The sequence below is a fragment of the Pongo abelii genome, chromosome X, assembly GCF_028885655.2.
Source record: "Pongo abelii isolate AG06213 chromosome X, NHGRI_mPonAbe1-v2.0_pri, whole genome shotgun sequence".
Classification (NCBI taxonomy): domain Eukaryota; kingdom Metazoa; phylum Chordata; class Mammalia; order Primates; family Hominidae; genus Pongo; species Pongo abelii.
The window spans coordinates 119,628,140-119,636,035 of record NC_072008.2 but is presented as its reverse complement, the minus strand read 5'-3'; positions in this window follow the sequence as shown (position 1 = coordinate 119,636,035).

Here is a 7,896-nt window from a genome sequence, read left to right as displayed (position 1 = left end):
CTGATAGCTGGAGTCCACCTGGTGCAGCAAACAAACCCCTAATTCCAATTTCTATTTCCATATTTTTGACATTCATTTAATGCTTAACAAGACAAACTTTTACTCCTTTATATCCAAAAAACTGAGACATGATGGCTTAACACCATTATTTCACATTCCAGAGTATAAACCCCTTAGCTTTCCATTTGCTTTCATAATTAAATCAGAATAGCACATCACTTATATAAGGTAGTCTTTCAAATATCAATGACAGCTTTTTAAGACTGGTAATGTCTTCAGAAGTGAACTTTTATAAGGAAACATCTGCCAATATTTTAGCCAAGTCTCAGCTACAATCTTGATCAATCAGATCTCTTGAAGTATGATAAGTACCTAAGTGTATCAGAGGGTAAGTGGACATTTCAGCAAAGTTTTGATTGGTCAATAATGTATTCAGGAACTTAAGAAGATTTTAAGATTCATTAAATCTTCAAAATGGTCCTTTCAAACAGACAGAGTATACTCTCTGAGATGGGCATGAATTAACAGATATACAGAATTAACCTTTTATGAAGAAAATTTCTCTAGGTATATATATTGAATAATTTATTTTTGGTAGTAAATATGCAACTAATGAATTATTCTTTGAAATCACAAATGTTAAAACTAGTAAGAAGCAAATGAGTAACTTATAGGCCATTGAACCTAGTCTTCAAGGCCAAAGAGGATCTACCCATAAAAAAGACAATGGGAACTTTAGTGCTACATGTTCCAGAAATTTAGGAAGTATGAGGTTCTGTGGATGCAACAATCATCTCAATGTAAATGTTTTAACACCTTGATCTCATCTTACCTTGTGAAATGATGAAGTTACTACAGAAGAAGAAAGGTACTTACAACCTCTACTTGGACTAATTCAAACCAGAGTGAACACTTTAGAGGATGCTTCTATTTGTCCCAAATAGGGAGAGATGGGAATTTAGAAATCTTATTAAGGGTTTCACTAAATTCACAAAGTGGAGAGGGATAAAGTTTAATGTATTAATTAGGGTTAGATCAAGAAATCAGAGCCACTCTATATATGCAAAGTATGAAAGTTTTAGTTGGGGGAATTAAAAGTTATTCAACATTTGAAAGGAAAAAACAGGTGGAGCAAAGGTCAAGGAAGCCACAGCCAATGAATCCAGCCTTCAGCATTGAAGCAGGTGGTTCTCCTAAGGTCATCCCAAAGCCACAGTAAATCCCAGGAACATTTAGAAGATTCCCTAACTATTTCAATCTGCAGCAATGAAGTGAGCGGGTCTCAAGAGTGTCCCCTGAAGCTGCTGTGAATGCCAGAAATGTTTGGAGGACTCTAACCAACTATAGCCATACAAGTATGATATACAAAACAGGGATGTCGGTGATTCTTAAGAAGTTCCTTCAAACTTCATGTCTGCCCACTTGTCTGACTGCAGTTGTTTCCAGACAGTAATGACCCCTCCTTCTCTTCTGTTTCCCATATTCTGTATGTCTTTCATTGGCAAATTTCAACATGAGGAAGGATACCCCGGGAAATGTGGTTCTCAGCTATTTCACTGTATTGCATAGGAGACTATGAGGGTGGCCGACACAGAGTTAATACTAGGCAATATAGTGTACCTATTAAGATGTAGGTAATGACGGAATTTCTTTTTCTACTAGAAAGTCTCTATTCTTTATCTATTGAAAGGAATAGCAAAAACTACAATGACTTTTGCACCAACCTAGTATGAGCATAAGGGGCAACAGTGATATTAGTCAGAGAGTCCCAGAATAAGGTAGTAAAGCTTTTGGGAGCTGATACATCACCATGATGAAACAACATGGCCATCAGAGGAGCAACATTTAATTAAGTGGGGGATGGGTTGTTGTGATACTTGTTACCAGAAAGATTCATTTTGGTGCTGGTGACATCCTTGTATACTATCCTGACGAGGTATGTTTATCTGAGTACACATAGCAGGTGGAGGCAACATCAAATAACAGAAAAGATTTCAGGTGAAAAGGAAAAATAAAAAAGGCAGTAAATCTTAAGCTTTAAAAGAAATCTTGTATATCTGAAGGAGATTTCTGTATCCTCTGTCTCTCAACCAACAAATTGGAACCAGAACAGAAAATTAGCAGCTTGAAAAAGACTTCCCCTGCTCAAGGGTTTGAGTTTCTAAGATTAGAGTGGAGCACACTTGTTCTATTTTTCTCCTCATTCATTAACTAGAAGCAACCTGTTGACTCGTAGAGAAGGGCAGGTTTTCACAACGTTTGGCGTCATTCTTTATGGAGTGGGTCTCTTTCACTTTCAATGCACAGAGAAGAACAATGTTGTTGACAGGTAAATGGCTTAAGAAAATGTGTGTAACTGTAATAGTTGTTGATGCTAAAAAGAAATGTTTTAATTCTTACATGCTCCAGTTGGCAATCCCAGGGCATATCCCCAAACTTTCATAACAGTGTTATTTGGAAATTTTATTGTTACAATATAACATTTAGAAGTATTAACCAATATGTTTTCCAATTTTCTTGAATGTCCTTTTACCTCGAAGCTCTCTCCATTTCAAACTAGACCTTGACATTCACTGCCTCAGGACATAAAGGTTATGGAAGAAATGCAGAGAAAAAATCAATTTAAAGTCTATTTTGGAACTAGTGGTAAAGAAACAATCTAGAGAGAAAACTTTCAGAAGCCTAGGCATTGAGAGTCAGAACCCAAAGTCATAAAAAATTGATTTGGAAGAATGCATAATGATGTATAAGCAAATTTTCCCACACCAAAGGAAATAAGAGATCCTCTGAACTGGAGGAAAACAGAGAATATTTAAGAAGCAAGAGAGGAAGCTCTGGTTAGTACTTCTCAGAAGTGATTCTGAGAATTCCTCTTTACTTTACAAGCTGTGTCCCTGAGTTGGGATGGGGGAAATAGAAACTGAAAATAGGTTTGGGGATCTGAAAGAGAGAAGCACTCATGCTTTATATTTCAGGTGAAGTCCAAGGTGGTCATAGACCTTGAAAGGTCTCTGGTGCCACCATGGTTCAGCAGCAATACCATGGAAATGGTGGTGTGGTGGGTCTATGATAGAGGGCCTGATACAGTTCCAGTAGTTTTCTGAGGCCCAAGAGAGGGAGGGGAGGGTATCTAAATATTTTCTATCTGCTATTAGTAGACAATGCGGTAGCTAAGAAAAGAATGACAGATCAAAAGATAACAGAATTAGGAGGATACAGAGCGTCTCACACGGACCTTTGGCAGGATATTATATGGATTTTGGCAGATGCTAACAGGAATATTGGCCAAGGACCAAGAAATAGACACCCCTTCCCAACAATACCATGGTATTAGACCCTTGGAGCTTTCATATGCTGGGAAAAATGCAGGGTATGAGGAAGAAACAGAGCTTGACTGAGAAAAGCTTATATTCATTGAGTTAAGCTTGAATCACCTGAGATGAAGTGTTCAACAACAGAAAATGGAGCCTCGAGATATAAATTAGATTTCGTTTTAGGGAAAAAATCATTCTGCATACTAGTTTGTGTTTCATGGAATTCACAGTAACTACATATTTTACAGTGTGAACAGAGGACATATATGACACATACAGGATGGGAACGCATCAAGATGATTTAATCTAAAACTATTAAGTATTGTGGAACTAACAAAAACATCAATGTGATGCAAGTAAACAGTGAAAGAAATGAGCTACATTTTCTATTTTAAAGGATGGCAGACATAGCACATTAATGAATACCTAGTGGGTTCTATTTTAAAAGCCCAGTGTCTCAGAAATTAAGCTAAAATGCAATCTGAGTTACGTCTTTTCTTGGCATGGACGTGCTCTTCAAAATGTGGCAGAAAGTGATTTAGCACTTTTAAGAGAACTTACATATGTTGAAGGTCAACTGAAATTGAACCTTTGAGAATATTTCCCTGATATACTATATGCCATTCATATTTAATAGGAATTTATATAATATTTAAATATTCAATCTGTCTTTGTCATTATAACTTGTCCAACAACTTACATTTCCCACCATTTTTGCCAAGTGTCTCCAAAGCCTCTCATACAGGCTCATTCAGGGACTGGGAAATTGCCCTGTTCTTTAGGAGCTGCAGATGTTGAACTGTCAACTTTGATTCAGGTTGGCCTAGAAATAAAAGCATTTTATTTTATTACTTTTATTTTATTATTTTATTACTTTAAAAATGTGTTTATTTCTAAGCTTTGAATTTGATTAATTCATTTCTTACAAAATTTCTTGTACAATTGAAGACTAAATTAAGCCTTGACTGTATATACTGGCAAAGAGGGACACTTTATATTTTTGGTTAGTATAGCAAGATTTATGATAAGACTGGGTATCCATAGACATCTCAAGAATTCTGGGAAATTCCTGATAGTCACCAGAAGTCTCATTTGCAAGAGTACCTCAGGTCCCATGGAAGAAAATGTGAAGTGGGATTTTAGTGGTATATTTATCAGGTCTCTGAAGCCCCCAAATTAAGAGCCTTGCACAAAAGAAAGAAGCCTTCCAGAGCTCTATGGGCATGGGTCTTGGAAATTCTGAGAATCATTTCTATTAAAAAGCAGTAGAACTTCCATATGGCACAATTTCAGGATTGGTTGAGCAATGTTAAGGCTATTGCACAATTTCTGGATTTGGCAAACTTTTCCCAACAGAGGGTGCTGTAAACCCGAAAGAGGTACCAAATATTTGTGAGCTTTTAGAAGCCAGGTTGTCTCTTGACTGGAAAGGTCTTTTCTGTCCAGCACAGAAATCACTATGAATCTTGCTTAAGCAGTTGGAGGTTGGTGGTTGACTCTGAAGCAGCTATATAACACAACCAATGCTACAGCAGCAGCAGAGAGAAGTGGCCATACTCTGAGCATGAAGTACCTATAGGAAAACAGAGGACTGTTTCCTTTCTGACCAATTCCTTTTCTCAGAGGGAGATAAAAGGTAGGAACAGGGGATAGAGCATTTTTGGGGTCAGAATTTCAGTAAAATTTAAACTAGGTGGCATCAAGAACCAAATACATCTGTTACTATAATTCAAACCCTAGTTTTTTGTTCAGTAATGAATATGACCTGGGAAATCAATTTATACTTTTAAAAATATCCATTTCATAATATGAAAACAACCTGTGTAAAACAGATACATTGGAGGAGGTGCAGGTAGGTAGGATAATTTGCTCAGCAAGTCCCTTCATTTGCTTATAGTTAAAATCAAAAGTAAGGCTGGGCGCGGTGGCTCACGCCTGTAATCCCAGCACTTTGGGAGGCCGAGGCGGGCGGATCACCTGAGGTTGGGAGTCCGAGACCAGCCTGACCAACATAGAGAAATCCTGTCTCTACTAAAAAATACAAAATTAGCCAGGCTTAGTGGCACGTGCCTGTAATCCCAGCTAATCGGGAGGCTGAGGCAGAAGAATCGCTTGAACCAGGGAGGCGGAGGTTGTGGTGAGCCAAGATTGTGCCATTGCCCTCCAGCCCAGGCAACAAGAGTGAAACTCCGTCTCAAAACAAAAACAAAAGTAAGATCCGAGTAAAATAACTAGTATCATTTCCTTATACAATCATGTATCGAGCACTGACAATGCATCTGTACCATGCTAGGCACCAGGAGTATACAAATTTTTTTTCTTTCTCTGCCTCCTCTAAAAAGAAAAGCAGATCTCAATATTATTGATTCTTGTTATTGTGGCCACTACCTGAAGTTTAATCTGTAGTTAAGATATAAAGATATAAACAAATATGTACACATTTAAAAAATATTTTAATTTATATTTTTCAGAAGGGATAGACACTCGGGAAATTTTGCAACCAGACATTTTTTAGGTGCTTAGAAAATTCTGTCTCAAACATTAATAGACACTATCAGAGCAGATTTAGTGAATTTTGGTTAAAGATTCACAAATGGTGAAACTGGGTCTCAGTTTTTCAAGTTTATATATCCTCCTACCTTGTTTACTGGTAATGAGCAAAATCAAAGGCAGGTAACTGAGCTTGTGTGTATTGGGAGGAATTTATCCCATTACTGGCTTGGCTAGCAACAATTATTTATCTTGGAAATCAGTAAAATTCTTTGCAATGTATTTACCCCATGAAGAAAGTATTATGTAAAAAATATTTTTTCAACATAATAGTATGGCAGAAGTTAAAAGACCATCTTTTTCAGACCTACTTTTAAATCCCAATGTTAAGAAAAAAGACTAGGGAGTTGAATCCAATCTCTTCCCTCTACTACAAAACCCCACTGTTGTAATTCCCCTTGAATAAAATATTCCTTGCTTTCTCTGAAAGAAAAGAAAAAAAGGCTCATTTTTAATGGCACATCTCAACTGATGGGATGATTCTGGAGATAATTCCCAACTTGTAAAACAAATATGTATTAATATCCTTAGGTATTTGAGTGAATGGAAATCCAGACACTGGTGGTTGGATTGGCACGTTAATCTCCTGTCACTCTAATCCATTCCAATTCCTGAGAAACCTAAACTCAAGAATAACAAAAACCACTCAGTCCTACCCTTATACTTCTTTTTTTAACTTCTAGAGAAATGGCAGAGGCCATAAAACAAGAATGATGGAAGAGTTTACCACAGTTTTTCCTTGTCACTTATTTTGAAAGTCAGCTGCAATTTGTAATTTTCTCAGGTTGGCAAATGTGTCCAAATGGGGAATGCTCTGTAATCTGTCGAAACCTCACAGATGTCATCAGCAAAAGGAGCGTATACACTTAATGTGTTTGTTTAATCTTTTATTCTGCATGTGGGGCTATACCTTGAGTAAAGACTCACCAAACAGATATCATTCCTTCAAAAAATTCATCAAGACCTTTGTAAATAAACTCACATAGTAACAGAAGTGCATCATCTAGAGAGTGGTTGTGCTGATGCAAAACATTGGAATCTGTTTTTTTAGTTCCTGTCTCAGATTGTTTCACAGGTTGTGTAACTACATAAATAGGAAGAAGTGAGAAAATGAAGCTCCAAGATACTTCTCACACCTTGAAAAATTACACCTTTTTGATTCAGTAGAACTCTAGTGGTGGCCAGAACTGAAATAATGGCAATGGGAAGGGGAAACAAAGGCAGATTAGGGAGGCTTTGGAGATGGACTGTATTTAGTTCTCTTTGCTTGTCCCTCCCCTCTTCTTTACCAGTGAATGTTGGGTGTCACAGTTCTTGGTTCTTGCATCTCTTCTCTACCTGTAGTCTTTCTCTAAGTGCTCTGAGTCAGTCTTATAACCACAAATGTTATCTATACCCTAAATTTTTGAAATCTCTGTATATATATACCTAATCTATCCCTGAAATTTCTTGATTGATATTCCTTCTGCATAGTTGACATCTATGCTTGGATGCCTCATGGGCGTCTGAAATTCAACTTTACCTCATACCTCTATCCACTTTTTCTGTTTCAGTCTTTCATATCTCTGTAAATGGCAGTACAAGCAACGTAGATTTACAAACCAGAACGCTTGGAGTCATCCTTAATATTTTTCTTTAATTACCCTATGTGGACTATCATTCAATGAGTACTGATGTTTATAATTTCTAAATATAAATATCAAACACATCTATTTCTCTTCATCTCTACTATCATCAACATAGTTTTGGCTACCAGCATGTCTCTCAGAGGCCATTTCTAGAGTCTTTTAAATGGTCTTTGTACTTCTGTTGCCTCTTCCACATCATTGCCACATGTAGAAGTCAAAGAGGTATTTTAAAAATATGAAATTGTATCATGTTTCTCTGTTGATTAAAATAGTCATGACTTTTCTTCACTCTTGGGATAAAATCCAAATTAATTCCCATGGCCTGGAAGGCCTTGAGTGGTTCATCCCCTAACTACTACTTCAACTCAGTGTGGGCCATTCTGCCCTTGCTTACCACTCTACAG